Source organism: Canis aureus, chromosome 3 (genome assembly GCF_053574225.1).
Source record: "Canis aureus isolate CA01 chromosome 3, VMU_Caureus_v.1.0, whole genome shotgun sequence".
NCBI lineage: Eukaryota > Metazoa > Chordata > Mammalia > Carnivora > Canidae > Canis > Canis aureus.
The window spans coordinates 14,932,195-14,948,382 of record NC_135613.1 but is presented as its reverse complement, the minus strand read 5'-3'; the positions used below and the strand labels follow the sequence as shown (position 1 = coordinate 14,948,382).

The 16,188-nt window shown below is 40.6% G+C and overlaps 1 long non-coding RNA gene across 1 annotated transcript; it reads right to left on the bottom strand.

Moving 5' to 3' along the window:
- Nucleotides 1-220: 220 nt before the first annotated feature.
- Nucleotides 221-11,434, bottom strand: LOC144310188 (uncharacterized). The gene is made up of 3 exons (XR_013375869.1): nt 11,185-11,434; nt 5,462-5,582; nt 221-2,806 (listed from the first exon to the last, which is right to left on the bottom strand). It is a non-coding gene; the product is annotated as an uncharacterized LOC144310188 (long non-coding RNA).
- Between the last annotated feature and the right edge of the window lie 4,754 nt (nt 11,435-16,188).

Genomic DNA, 16,188 nt, shown 5'->3' with positions numbered 1-16,188 from the left:
GGATGACAAGAGTGTATGCATAGATAATTATATGAATTTAGCTATCCATTTGTCTAGGGAAATCAGCTCTGTTTCAAAGAAGATTAAAAAACAATGTTCTCCCAGAGTGCTTTTCTCCTGTTGATCACCTTCTGATTGTTGACAGTGAGGTTTGCCAATTTCTTTTTCCCAGAAACTTTGTGCTCACGTCAGGATTCTCTCCAGCAGTGTTCCTGCAGAGGTATTGATTATTCTTTCCCTCAGTAAAAGAACAGCCAAGCCCACCTTCAGTGAGGCCACTCTGGCTCTAGAATGATCAAACGTTCCCACACTATGTGACTCTGGGCAGGTCACACCACCTTCATGACCAGACTCCTAACCTGGGAGATGGATGAGGCTATTGACCTCATTGGGTTGTGTGTGGTGTGGACACCATGTGTTGTGATTGGGAGCGTGGAGAAAACGCATGGCTCATAAAAACAACAGTGTCATGGTCCTCCTCCCTCCCCAGAACAGAAAGATAGTAACAATCCCTACCACTTATGATTGTGTGATAGGTGCCAAGCATCTAACCTACATGTTCTCCTTTAATCCTTGCAACATTGAAACAATGTGATGAGGGAGCATTACAAACCCACTTTGCAAATGAGAAAAATGAGAGACTTAGGGATTCTTTTCATTATAAACTAGAGCCAGAATGTGAGGTCCAATGAGTGAAACTTCCGAATGGATCATCTCCAGCACTGCACCTCCTTATAGGTAGGTCTTGTCTGATGGATCCTAAACAAGCGTGTGTGTGTGTGTGTGTGTGTGTGTGTGTGTGTGTGTATTTCATCACTTGGGAGTAGAATACAAGTAAACACTGGGCACAAAAATATCCTCTTCCCTCCTAAGGAGGCATTGTCTATTCCCTTCCCCTCTACACTCCAGAGTTGGTGGAAACCAAGCCTGGCCCATGGTTCCCTGAGGCATGAAGAAAGGCTTCCTTTCAGAACAGAGGAACTTAGAGGGCTGCATCCCTGAGCATCCTCTGCCCTTCGAGGCACTCAACCACTCGGTCCCTTGCTACACAAACTCAGACGCTTACTGGAAAGGTGGCACCACCCCCTGCAAGCAGCATCTAGCCCTGTGCCCACTCAGAGTTTTGAGGTAGCCTGGGAGATAGTCCTTTTCCACCTTATCAATGCATGCTGCCTGTCAGCTGCCCCTGATTCTGAAAATAGCCTATTTTCATTATTTTACTAATATATAGTTCTCCCTCTGTCACAACAATGCTCAGTGAACCTTTGCTTTGAATCCCTGAATTGTTTCTTGGGCCAGGTTAGAAGCATCTAACCTGGAACTAGAAGCTGGGGACTCAGCGGTGGCTCAAACAGGCTGTGTGAGGAGTGTCACGCTCTCTGATCAGGAGAACAGATATGAAATAACACATCCAGAACTAGTATCTGTAGGTCTCTGTGCAGATAAGAGAAGTACTGAAGGCTGTGCAGGCACAAGACTGACTAGGACCACAGAGTTCGTCAGAGACTCACTTTCCTCATCTTTAAAACTGGTACTAAAATCTTTTGTCCTGCTGATAATACCAGATTGTTCTGAGAGTCAAATTAATAAGATGCTTTGTAATCTTTAAATGTCTTATAAATTTTTTTAAGAGAGAGAGAGGTGCACTGGGGGACGGGGGGCAGGGAGGAGGGGAAAGGATGGAACAGACTCATCACTGTGTGTGGAGCCTGACATGAGGTTTGGTCTTGGGACCTCGAGATCGTGACCTAAGCCGAAACCAAGAGTCAGACACTCAACTAAGTGAGTCACTAAGGCGCTCCTTATAAATATTCTTTTAATGCTTTTTAATAGGAATAATTATTAGGATACCTAAATTATGAGAAAGCATATTACCATTATTGGTTATAAAATAATCACATTGAAATTTTTTTTTTTACCTTCTCTACACACAGATGAAAGAATTCCACTTTCCAAATCTTCTCTATTCTAGTCATTTGTATAGATGTGGTTAGAGCTGTTCCTGGACAAACTGCTAGGTGAGTGGGAGGAGTGAAGGGTCATATGCAGTGGGGGTCAGAGGTGACTGGAGATTGTTCATTGAATGTCTCCTATCTGTGCGCATCTAGCAACTGCTTTATAAGATGGCTGTTCTTTTCCCTGTTTTCTGGGAAGGAAGCAGTGTTTAGGGTTTTCACTGACCTTATCAAGTCTGCTCAGCTGGTGGATAGTGCAGCCATCAGCATCTGGAGCCCTACTCTCCAGCCAGGCCCAAAAGCCTTCCATGAAGAGGAGCTTTGCTGCCTCTTTGCCCCCTTGGAGGTGCTTACTGAGCTCACACTTTTCTGGTTTAAAAAAGGTAATGTGACTGACACTCACTGAAGGTGTTTTTGACTTAGTGTGAGTTCCCTATCCCAGTGCAGAGCTCCTTGAAAATGGAAACTCCCATTTGTGGTTTTTAATACAATGAAGCTTCTAGAAGGTATGCAATACAACGTTTTAAACTGAACTAAACGACCCCTCTCAATGTCATTTCCATTATAAAAAATGACTCAGAAATGGCGCTGGCTCCCCTTGGCAGTATTTCAGATGGAGAGAAAGTCTAGAGAAGCAATTAGTGGTGTGCATTCTGGAGTCTATGGGGGCACCCTCAATTCTGGCATCCTACTCCACTGACTCATAATTCTTGCTGAGGCTGGAGCTCTTTTCTGGAAGGCACTTCTCCAAGTTCTACATCTGGCCTTGGTCTAATTCTTGGTGAGCACAATGAGGCCCAAGTTCTGTAGCCTGCCAGGATACAGGGTAGTATTTCCCATTTGCTTTCTTTCTGCAGAAAAACCATTCAACGCAGGGAATTAAAAAATGTAGCAGACATATGCATTTTTTTGGTAGCAGCAAAGTCTGGGATATATGCCCTTCTATTGCAATTAGACTTCTTACTTGTTCACTTCAATCTCCAATAATATCTTACACCTTGACATGATTTCTGATGTGACATTTTTCTGTATAGATGCAAGGTAAGACACTGATACTCACTTTGCATTTGAGAGGAAGTTGTTATGGCAGCATTTGCAGCTTGGAAGATATAGGAAAATAAGTCATCTTTGCATGATTTAGTCCCAAAGCCCATTATAACAAAAAGCTCCTGATAATTCAAGTTCATATTAAATTTCTGCCATTCACAGAAAGAACAATTTGGGCAAATAAGTGCTCATTAAAATTTATTTAGAGGGAATATTTTCCATTAGGGTGTTTCATTATTTAAGAACAAAATAGAAACCTATGTAGTAATGCATAATGCTCACACCAACATGGCATTTCAGATAAATTACATTTGGATAAAGATGAACGTGTTTGGGTTTGGAAGGCTGATTGATTCTAGCAGGTACTGTAGTTGCATAATTATAAGCTGGGTTGAAAGAAGTTACCTAAAAAACAAGGATGAGCCCAAAGAAATCCACCAACATGTCAATATGAAATTATTCCATGCTGGTCTAATTTTTGTTCCCTTCAGAACTGAGGTTCTGCACCTCCATACAGGTGGAGCAGGCTCATGTGCATACGGAGTCTGGGATGGCTAAGGGGATAGACAGGTAGTTTAAAGAGTGAAGAGGGAATAGTGGGCACCCTTAGGAATACAGACCTTAACCCAGGGAATGACATTTCATTTTTTTAAGGCAAAGAAGGATGACTTGGGCCAGATCTGGGGCTTGGTCCACTAATGAGCAGCCATGCAAAAGCTGCATTTTTCACTAGTAACTGTGGCTTGATAACTTTCTTTCATACAGCCTCACTACAAATTATCAGGATGCCCACTTTCTGCATCAAGGCCCTCTGCCCAGATACACTGGAAGATTTAATTTTTTTCTCTAAATAGGTTCTGACACACAAACAGGTGTGTGTGTGTGTGTGTGTGTGTGTGTGTGTGTGTTTGGGGGGGTTCCCACATACCAGCAATCAATTCTCCAATTCTCAGATTCTCAAGAGGGTGTCTTGCAATTCAATTCTGACACCACCTATCTGGAGATAGCATCAGATTCCGCAGGTTAGGGGCTCAGTCCTTTAAGACTGCTCCCCCAACCCCCTTTAGACACCAGTTGCCCACCCAGACTATTATCTGTTCTGACTGGCTGACTATAAAAGGGAAGCTCCCAAGAGCCCATCCAGTTTGATTACTTTGCTACAGCAACTCATAGAACTCTAGAGGAACATTTTATTTACCAGATTACCAGTTTATTATAAACAGATGTAACTCAGGAACAGCCAGACAGAAGAGATGCAGAGGGTAAGATTCTTCTAGCACTTCCACACGGTCACCACCTTGGAAGATTTCTGAACCCTGTTCTGCTGTTTTTTTGTGTAGGTTTCATTACATAGGCATGACTATCATTGGCACCGGTGACTGACTCAACCCCTAGCCCCTCTCCCTGCCTTGGAGCTACTGAATGTTTCAACCCTCAAATCCTGTGGCTTCCCTGGCAACCAGCCCCCATCCTTTGGTGACCTAAGGGCTTTCCAAAAGTCACCTCGGTAATATAATAAAAGACACCTCTGTCACCCTTCACCCAGAAAATTCCAAGGATTTTAGGAGCTGTGAGCCAGGAACAGGTTGATGACCAAATACAGATTTCTCACTGTCCATCAGTGTCATACTCTCCATTTCCCATCCAGGTTTCTACAGCGAGCCTCCTTTCTGCCTCCACCTCTTCCCCACGAGGCATTCTCTGCACACAGCTACCATGCTTACTCATCTTTCTGCTGTTTCCACTACTGAAATCCAACAAGCTTTACAACAATTCCAACTTGCCCTCCTTTCTCACTCTTCAGCCCAAATGACTGCATGCTTCTGAGCCAGAAGAAAGAATGAGCACAGCCCAGGGAGAGAGAGTACCACATGATCAATCCATGGTTTTGGGACCTGGGCCAAGGAAGACCATTTACTGTTTTAAGCCTCAGTTTCATCATTTAAGAAATGGGCATAAAACATACCTTTCAGGGAAATTCTTGAGATGAAATGAGATAACGTATAGGAAAAGACAAGCAAGCTGCTATCAATTCAACAAATATTAATTATGTTTTATGTGTTGTGTAGTACACAGTGTTTCCTGGTCCTTGTTTTTCATTATACTCATTGTCTGCTGTCTGGAATGTGGTTGGCAGTCAATAGTAACTGAGAGTGACACTACCAAAAAACAAATATTTTCTTTATTCTACATATTGAATTAAGTGCTTAACTTTTTCTTTACTCAACTCTGCATATGATGAGGGTTTATTTAATATTCTAAGCAGGTTTCCTGCCATAGCTTAGGACTCTTGAATGCCAAGGGCCAAATCAGATCCTTATCTCATACAAAGGAGCATTTGGTGAAAGCTTCTGATAGATTTCAACCTTATGTCACTTAGCATATATTAGGAGCAAGTCTCCCACATCTCATTCATCAAGTGATGTCCAACATGATTAAGATATGAAATATGTACTTACCCAACTGAAATAGACAGCTGCTAGTGAGTTAAAAATTGGTATCGTTCTTCATGTTATTTTCCAAATTAAGTAATTGCTGGCTAACTTCAACTTCAAGAGTAATAGCCAAGACTTTTAAGACCTATAAAGTAAAATGAATTTTAGTTCTAGATAGGCCATCAGTATTTTCCTTTTTTTTTTGTCCTACATTTTTTTTAACATCATTTATCATGTTTACTTGAGTGGCTCTGATTCCTCAGGGAAACAAAATTGATAGCATTAGAGATGCACTTTTCAGAAGTATCAAAATAAAGCAGAAAAGAGGAAATCAAGATATTTAATTTTTCCCAAGATGTTTCTGGAAAACCTGGAGTTTTAAGTCCCATGCTTTTAGTTGATCACTCCCTATACTTGTATGTTGCCATCCTAGTGAGGGTCCAGTTCTGCATTCTCATGGTTTTCACTGAAGTCAGACTTGGGGGTGGGGAATAATGGGGATAATCCAGGACCAGGCCTGCAGTGAAGATCAGTGGCATATTTTCAGTCCTGGAGCTAAGAAGTGGTTAGACTTTAGAGTATCTTCAGACACCTATATCCTCAGGTACCAATCTCCTAACTAATACATGTTTAGTTTTAATTTTAAAGCCTTCATCTTAGAACTCAGATTGAGTTTATTCTCATATGAGATGCTCATTAAAGTCAACAGTTACTTATTTTATTCTTATACTGTTGTTACTTTCACCTCAACTGCAGAACTTCACTCTCATCCTGTTCATGTTCAATTTAGTTCACCTCATTGTGAACAAAGTCATAACGAGGAATTAATACAACAAATGAGTGTGTATTTTTGTTTATAATAGACTTTTATTTCCCTTCAATCCTGAGATTTTCTAAGACTATATCTTCTTTTTTTGTGGCTACTTGGCTGGAAAAGGAAATACAAATTTGGGCATTGTTCTGCCCAGAACCACAGAGAAAGCATAACTTAGCAATGGTGATGTTAAAAAGTGTTGCTTCCCTACCACCAATCGTGTATGCTTCACATTCACTTACATAATAGAAAGTTTAACTGTTTATAGTTTATAGGGGCCAAAAAAGAGTATTACCATTTCCTCAAAAAATACGATTTTTAAAATACATGATCAACCAGGACATTCAGTTGAGATCCCATAAAGTCAATGCCATTTGGATAAAGATATGTGTTAGGACAAAACTGTAGCAGATCTAACCTAACAAAACCTTAAAGTGTTCCTTGCCAGGAACAAAGTGATCTGTTGGTATTTTAACTGCAACCAGGACAAAAGCTAACCCTCTTTAGAGGAAGATAACATAATACAGAATCTCATTCACAATGTCCAACATGCAATAAAAAAGTTACCATACATGTTAAGAAGTGTCCAATTATAAATAAAATAGTCAAAAGAAACAGACCTAGAGATGATCCAGAGTTATCAGGCAAGGACTTTAAGAAACTGAGTACTATATAAAATAAAGGATAAAATGAATGTAAAATTGATTATTTCAATGGAAAATTGTGATCTATAAAAAGAATCAAATCAATGTCCTGGGAATAATAAAGTACAGTATTTGAAATAAGGAACTCATTAAATGGGTTTAGTGGCAGAATGAACACAAAAGAAGACAGGATTAGTAAATCTGAACAAATATCAAAGCATAAGTCAATGTACACGAGGCATGACGAGCAAAGGAAAACAATAAAAAAAAAACTCAGAAGTGAACAAAAAGGAAATGTGGGAACCCTGTCAACAAGTCTAATGTATGTACATTGGAAAACCAGAGAGGAGAAAAGATGTACAGAAATTATATTTTAAGAAATAAGAGCCAAGACTTCCAAATCTGATGACAGACATTACTCCATTGATCAAGAACCTCAATTAACACCAAGCCAAATAACTACAGAGAATACCACACTCAGAACATTATATTTAAATTGCCAAACACCAAAGACAAGGAAAACCTTAACAGTAATTGAGCTATGTGTGCACTTTGTTGTTGCCATGGTTACCTTTAGTAGGAGAAGTAGGTGTGATTTTGTTGTTGCTATGGTTACCTTTTGTTCCGTAAGGGAAGAGGATGTGGGTGGGGATTTAGGCCTTCTGTACCACCCCATCCTCCATCTTTTGTATAAGTACCCAATGATGTCCATGAATAGTAACCTGTAAATTGGTACAAACTTCCTTCCCATCTGAAAACCTCAGGGGTTCTATATTCTCACACTCGCCACAGTCTTAGTAAGTCATTAAATTTTTAGCTGAAATTTGACCCATTTGTTTGGCTTATATGGGTTGGCTTGGTGAAGAAATCAGAATTATCTCCTTATTCAAGGTATAGTTGTGTTTGTATCAAGCTTTCTTGGATTGTGGAAAGCCCAAACAATGATGGGGAAAGGAATATTTGGCCAAATCTGTCCATGGTGTTAGTTCTGTTAGTCTCACTCTCTGTACCCAGCCCCCACACCTTGGCAATTACTGCATTTGGATGGTTCCCTTTTTTTGGGAGGAAGGAGCTGTGGGTCCAAGCAGTTGATACATTCCTAAAACTATGTATTCATTTTGTGATTTATCAAATCTTATACTCTTTAAAGATAAGTGTGATACTCTATCATATTCCCTATGGAGCTTCATAATCTGTGGATACATGTGGAGCAGAAGGAATCTTCCTAGACCCTTATTAGACACATATGCTTTTAATATAAGTTGCCCCAACCCACAACTCACACTGGCTGAAGCACAACTGGTCTTTCTGGAAGAAGTGAACTTGTAAGATTTGAGGTGGAAACTTTAATCGATTTTAAAAGATCAAAAGGGTGGAAAGTACTTATCATGGGGGAGGACGGATCAGGTGTTTATGTGTATGGAGGAGAAGAGAGCTGGGTGGTTTGCTAAGGTTTTTGTGTGTGTGGGGGGGGGGAGCAGGGGATGTTGTGGAAGTAGAGCTTCTTCTTTTGTTAGATTTTTTTGTTTGTTTGCTTTTTTATGACACCTGAGATGGTGGCAGCCAATCTATGTCCTAGCAGAGTAGCAAGAGAGAAAGATCATAGCTCCTTGATGATGATGGTAAGACACTGAAATACGAATTGGAGTCATATAAAAATCTAAGCAATATAAATAATCATGAAATGACAGTATCGATAACTTAAAAGTATGTACCAACACAATCTAATTTTAATAAGTATCATGTTTCCTCTAACAATAAAATGAAAACACATCCTTAGTGTAAAAGATAAATGTAATACAAAAGTATATCAACTTCAACATGGACCTTTCTCTGTACCACATTCTCCCTCTCCTGGGCCAAATCTTTCTTTACCTCCTCTGAAGTAACCACTGGCCATTGTTGGATTTCCTTCTCATTCTTTTACTTTGCATTTGTATACTAACATGGGCTTATGCATACACATATAGTTTTATTTTACAAAATGGAAACACAGCATATGTATGTATTTTCATAGTGATTTTTCACTTAATGTCTTTAGATTATATTTCTGATTCATCATACACACTATATTTATGTACTTAAAAAAAAGCAATTCAGTGGGACTCCTAGAAGAGGACTTGCTGCATCAGTGGCTATGCCTATTTAAATTTTGGCTGATATTACCAGATTGCTAGCTAAATCAGCTTTAGCAGGTTATGCTCTCACCAAAAGTGTGTGAGAGAAAGCAATTTTATGTTTTCTGGAAAACTTCTTGGAGAGCAGAAGACAATCAAACCAGTAAGTTGTTTTTCTGATAGGTGTCAGACTTTACATTTTTTACAGTGAATTCCACTTTTAGAAATTAATCTTATAGAAATAATTACAAAAGAGGACAAAAATATATCATAAGGATGGCAAATACAGAAATACTTACAATCTTGAATTGGAGACCACTAAATATCTGACAATAGGCAATTTGTTAAGTGAATTATAATATGAAAGACTATGTACTTCAGAGATTTAATATGTCACATAACCACCCATCTCAGGGAATATATGTTCAAAGAATATAAACCCTAAAATCTAAGGCTCCTAGGTCCAGCTGTCTTTGGGCAATTCCATAAACATTTATCCCACAGGTAAGGGATTAAGATCTAGCAAATGAAGCATCAGAAGACAGGATTTCAAACTTGTATTCTCGAATGTTTTCTCATAATTTTGTAAAAAAGACAAAAAGCCCACAAACTATTTGACCTCAGGACTTAAAAGATGAGTCTCAAAATCAACCAATAGCAATTAGGAAGAAAAATGAACTCAGATGAAAGATATGAAAATTTTAAGTAGAAGTGAAAAGCAGAAACGTTTGATAGTATGTATACATGATGCTAGAACAGATGCTTTCAGTTCTATCCAATATATGTTCCTATCCTCTCACACAGCAATAGAATTTTGACTTTTTTTTTTTTTTTTTTCCTGATGGAGAGCCACTCAAGCTGCACTCCTAGTGCTCCCTTGCATCATGTTGTGGCTCTATGACTAAGTTCTGGCAGATGTGTATACAAAAGTATGGTGAGGAACTTCTGGGAAGGCTAAGAAAGGGGGGGGGCTGAATCATTGGCAATTTGATCCTTTTATCATGCCTTTCTTCCACTTGCTGCTGGCAGAAACATGAATCTGATCATTAGAGCTTCAGTAGTTATTGTGAATAATAAGGATCATAAGGATGGAAGCCAGGTGTTGGGAATTGGAGCATGAAGGTAAGTCTGGGCCCCTGATGATGCCAGGGTGCTAACACATCAGTCCCAAGCTGCACACTTCTGGACCTATTTTACATGAGAGGGAAATGAACGTTCGTCTTAAGATACTGTTCCTTAACTTTTTGTAATATGCTATGTGTTCTATGTTATATGATACAAATTTTATTCTTTAAAAAGACTACAGTAAAAAGGGAAAACCCTAGCCCACCTAATAAACATAGAAAATGAATGTACAATGTCAATAATGAAATATAATCTTAAAAAAGATAAGCTTAAAGATTTATATGAATGCAACTTGTACAAACTTACCATAATAAATTTGGGAAATCTGAAACTGGTTACTTGTCATCAAAACATAAAATACCTCATTTGACCCAAAATGAGAAGATTTGAACAGCCCAATAACCTTAGCCAACAAATCTGGTGGCAGGTTCAGATGGTTTCACTGAGTTTAATCTAAATTCACACAACACATAATTCCCATGTTATTTTAAATAATTCTAGTCCGTAGAGAAAGATGAAAGTTCCCAATTCATAGTATAAAGTATTTTAAAGATGGCACACAAAAGAAAATAAGATGAATTCCTATTACAAATATAGAAGCAAATATTTCAAATAAATCCATTAGAAGTCTGAATCCAGCTATTCATTTATAAAATTATGATATAAACAAATGGGATTAATTTTAGTAATGCAAGGGCTTCAGAAATGGGAGCTTTGTCAACATATTTCATTACAACAACAAACTAAAGGAAAACAATAGATGTGGAAAGCTATTCAACAAATCGCAGAGCTACTGTGCATTAACTACAAGGACAGTAGCAATAGTAGGCAGCCACTTAAACACATAAAGGCTATTTACTGAAAATAGCAAACACTCTTAAAAGGTGTAGTATATTAAAGCCAGTTGCCACTAAAAACTGGAATCAGTACTAACCCCGTCTCATATTTACTCGTTTAATCTTCCCGTTGGTCCTTTGGGGGAAAACTACTAATGCGCCCATTTTAAAGCCAGAGAAAGCGAGGCAGAAAGGAGTTAAGGTAGCTTACAGTGAGCCAAGATCTGTCCGCGGGCAGTCGGGCTCCGGAATGTTTTCTCCGCATCCGAGCCGGTTCATCTGGCCCCCGGGACACTCATGCGCGCATCCCCGGCAGGAGGCCCGCGCCTCCTCCACCTGCAGCATCACACCTGGGGCCGGTGGGCAGCCGCACGACGGTGCTGCGGGCCTGCAAGCTTCTCTCCACTTCCGGGGTCCACGTGTCCTTCGGAATCAGCCTCGGGCCTCGCTAGCTGGAGGGTGACCCCTGGTGACCCCCCACCCCCACCCCCACCCCCATCCCAAAGCGCAGGGGCCCGGCGTCCTGCACCACGTCCGTCCAGCTGGCGCGGGCCAAGGCGCATGCGCAGGGCTCTCCGAGCGAGGGGAGCCGCACGTGGTGCACGAGGCCGTCGAGCTGCGTGAAGCGCATGCGCATCGCGTCTGCCTGGCGCAGCGGGTCTTGGCTCTGCGGGGCGAGGCGCGGCGCTGCTGCTGCTGCTGCTGCTGCTGCTGCGTCTGCGTCTGTGGCTCGAGTCGTGGACCAGGTGGTGGTCCTGGGGGGCGGTGATGGGACTCTGAGCCTGGGAAGCGCTTTGTCCTCGCCGTTGCTCGCGGGCTGAGCATCCCCGAGCCGCTCCCCGAGGCAGGCTTTGCGGGAGGCTTTGCTGGAGGCCTCAGGCTGGAGGCGGCGCCTGCCCTGGGCCTCGGGCCCGCGCAGCATCTTCCTGCCTCCCCGAGGGGCCGCCCCCCCCCCCCCCCCAAACGCGCTCTGGGATGGCCTCGCGCTTCGCAGAAGGTCCTCGGAGGCGACGACAGGCTCGCCGCAAGGCCGAAGAGCTGGGGCTGCGGCCCGTGTCCTGGGGGACGTTCCTCCGGGGCCTGAGGCTGCTGCGGCCCCGCGTGGTCGGTGCCCGCGTGCCCTGCGGGGTCCTCCTCGCAAGGGACCCCGCATCCCCGCCCCCAACCCCCTTCCGGCTGTGTTACCTGCGCCCCTGCAGCGGCGAGACACCAGGTCATTTTCTCTCCTGTGGATTTAGTTCTCTTTGGTTTGGCGTTTTCCTACTGTTATCTCTTCCCATCCTTTTACTGTTCACCTGTCTATTCTTTATAGTGAAAGTTCGTATTTTGTGGCTGACCGGTAGTTCTTGGTTTTTATCCTATTTGACCGTCTGTCTTTTACTTGCAGTGCTTAGGCAGTTTACAATCAATACTGGCATCGGTATGATTGGATCCAAATTTCCTGTCTTACTGCGTGTTTTCTGTGGGTTCCCTCTGTTATTGAATCCTCTCCCCCCTCTTTTCCCGCCTTCTTTTGGGTTAATACAAGTTTTGTTTTGTTGTTGTTGTTTTTGGGGGGGGAGAGGGAGAGAATCTTAAGTAGGCTCCGCCCAGCACCAAGCCTGGGGGGCTCTATCTCGCCACCCCAAGATCATGACCTGAGCTGAAATCAAGAGTTAGAGGCTTAGCTGACTGATCACCCAGGTGCCCTGATACAGTATTTTTTTTTCTTAATGCCAATATTCTGACAAGTTTACTGTGTATCCAGATGGACAAATTCTTGTCCTTATAAAAGAGTTGTTTTTCCAGATTTGCCTGGATAGAATGAATTGCAAGAATTTCCTGTAGGTAATACTGAACTTTTATTAGGTTACATTCTTCTTTTTTTTTTTTGCATGGGGCTCTCCAGGAGCAAATAATTATATTTTGTTGATTCAGGTATTCTCTGTTCTCTAGCTAAGTTTAACATACCCACAGGGTAGGATGACATTGTCACACAGTTGAATATTATACAGCAGTGAAAATGAAGTAGCATTAGGAATTAACATGAAGTGATGAATATCAAAAACTGAAAAAAGCAAATTGCTAATGAGTACATACAGTAAGAAATCGATGTGAATTCAAGAACTCGTAAGTGGTAGAAATACAAATAAAAATAGAGGAATGGTGAATACGAAGTTCAGAATAGTTACACACCCCCTCTTTCACAAGATGAAATTAGGGAAAAATGGGATCAGGAAGTGTCACAGTGAAAGCTTAAATAGTACTGCCATTTGTTAAAGTAAGTGACCTATTCATGGTTCTTCAGGTTATGCTTGCCTAGACCATATACATGATATATATTTTTATTTAAAAATATTAATTTGAAAAGGCAAAATGCTAGACTTGAATAGTACTCAAAACGTGCTTTATCACCCTCTTCCCTTTTCCAATCAAGCATAACTGGCATTCATTCATTCAGTCACCAGTAAATCAGGGCATTTTCAAATTGCTTCCACACTCCAGCCCACGGCTTTGTCTCTGCAAAATAAGGAGAAGCTGTTTTTATGACCACTGAAGTTCCTTATGGAACTAAAATGCCTGGATGTTATAACTATATTTGAACTTGCCAAGAAAACCCCAAAAAGCCAAAAAGCAAAATTGGAGTCTGAGTCTACCATTACTCTTATTTTGATCTTTTTTTTTTTCCCTTTTTTTTTTTCTTTTTGGAGCAGCAGCTAATGCAGTGTGGACAAGAAATGAACGATTTACAATGAACATTGGAGAGAAGAGACATGATTATAAAATTTAAAAACCCAGGGGATCCCTGGGTGGCAGGGGATCCCTGGGTGGCTCAGCGGTTTGGCCCCTGCCTTTGGCCCAGGGCACGATCCTGGGGTCCTGGGATCGAGTCCCATGTCGGCCTCCCGGCGTGGAGCCTGCTTCTCCCTCCTCCTGTCTCCTGTGTCTCTGCCTCTCTCTCTCTCTGTCTCTTTCTATCATAAATAAATAAATAAATAAATAAATAAATAAATCTTAAAAAAAAACCATGAAACTCTATTGAAAACTATGAAAATTAAGAAAAGAATTTATAATAAAGTAGTGAACAGGTATATAAAGTGTTAAGTGCCAAGAAGAAAAAGAAATAAGAGATGTATTAGCGGTTGTCTGTGAAGAGGTTTCATAGTTTATAAAGGTGATCAGAGAAGGTGTGTCTGAAGAGAGCTTTTAGCAAGGCCTTGAATGATTAGATCTGTCTTGACTGGAGATGGAGGATGAGAGTCAAATCCAAACTCTGAGTATCCTCTCAGCTAGTGGTTTGTGGATTCAGAGAAAGTGTCAGATTTAAAGGACCTCCAGAACACATACCTGTTTTCAGTGGGAGGTTGGAAAATACTGGTGTTCCCAACTTCCAGTTGTTCTCCTAATTCTGGTGCGCTGGTCCATGGTGAGCCAGAACAGGAGATGGGAATGGTCTTTGCAAATCTCAGATTTATCTTTACTTTGGAGGAAGAACAAACCCCTCTGCCTAAGTCTGCTGGGTTTGGATATGTCAGAAACATTTTTTTCCTGCGAGCAAGGTGAAAAATTTCGACAGCCCAGTGACCACCAGGGTAAACTTTTTTGCCCAGCAAAATAGGCTTATTAATGCAATGAGGGAGGGTGTGCTAGGTAGAGTCCTGAAAGTATCTCTTGGTTAAGAAGGAGCAGGGATAGTTTTACTTTATTTATTTGTTTATTTTTGAGACTTGTGCTGGTGTTACATGATTTCTAGGAAGGGTTAGAGGAAGCAGGAATCATCTCTGAATTGTTGGCTACCATGGTGAGGTGGAAATTGCAGAGTGGGGCTGGGGAAACCTTTGTAAAAAATCAGTAGCCCTCAAAAAAGAGGGTCATTGTGATATTCTACAGCTGCAACATGACCTTTGGAGAAATATTCTTTAATGTTAACTTTGTAGTTGGCTTTATTGTGTCTGTTATCACAATCAGGTTAATGGCAGGCCTGATATTTAATACCTCAGAGGAAAAGTGTAAAATGTCCCTGACATTTTTACGAAATCAGGGCTGTGATCAATAGTGTTTTTAGCCCCATCGTACTTGAAGTCAGCAGAATAAACCCACTGAATAGCCGCAGGCTGTCTTTAGTTAGATTGACTATCTTCCATCCAAATCAGACTGACCCTGAATTGGAATGGTTTATTTTGCTGAACTGCAAATTGAATCTAAATACTTTTTTTATTGTACTAAAATATTTTTCCCAAAAAATACTACCCAAGGAAAAGCAACCTAACAAACTCGTTCAGATGAAAACTTAACAAATCTAACTTCAAAATCTTTAATTTTTTGTTATTGTGTCAATACATGACATTAATTTTACCATCTCAACCATTTTCAAGTGCATAGTTTAGTAATGTTAAATATAATTGTGTGTATTCACATATTCACAACAAATCTCTAGAACTTTTTCATTTTTTAACATTCAAACTTTATATCCACAAGCACTACCTTCCCTTCCCTCTCTTCCCTTGGTAACTACTTTTCTGTTTTCTGTTTCTATGATTTTGACTATTTTAGATATTTCATATGAGCGGGATTGTACAGTATTTGTCTTTCTGCACCTGATTTAATTCGCTTAGCACAAATATCCTCAAGTTTAATCCATATTGAAGCCTGATAGGATTTCCTTTTTTTTAAAGACTGCATAGTATTCAGTTGTATGTAAAAACCCCATATTCTTTGTCTGTTTGTCTCGCGATGGATATTTGGATTATTCCACCTCTTGACTATTGAGAATAATGCTGTCATGAACATGGATGTGCAAATATCTCTTCAAGATCCTACTTTGAGTTCATTTGGATATATACTCAGAAGTGGAATTCCTGGGTCATATGGTAATTTTAGTTTTAATTTTCTGAGACACCTCCATGTTGTTTTCCATAATAGCGCACCATTCTGTGTTCCTGGTAACAGTGCACAAGTGTTCCAACTTCTCCAGATCCTTGCCAATACTTGTTCTCAGTTCTTTTGATAATGGCATTCCTGATGGATGTAAGGTGATGTCTCATTGTGGTTTTGATTTACATTCCCTATTAGTGATATTGAACATCTTTTCATGTGCTTATTGGTCACTTGTATATCTTCAGAGAAAGATCTATTCAAATTCTTTGCCCATTGTTTCATCAGGTATTAACTTCTGTTGTTGAATTGTAGAAGTTTCTTACACATTCAGGATATTAAGCCCTATCAAACATATGAC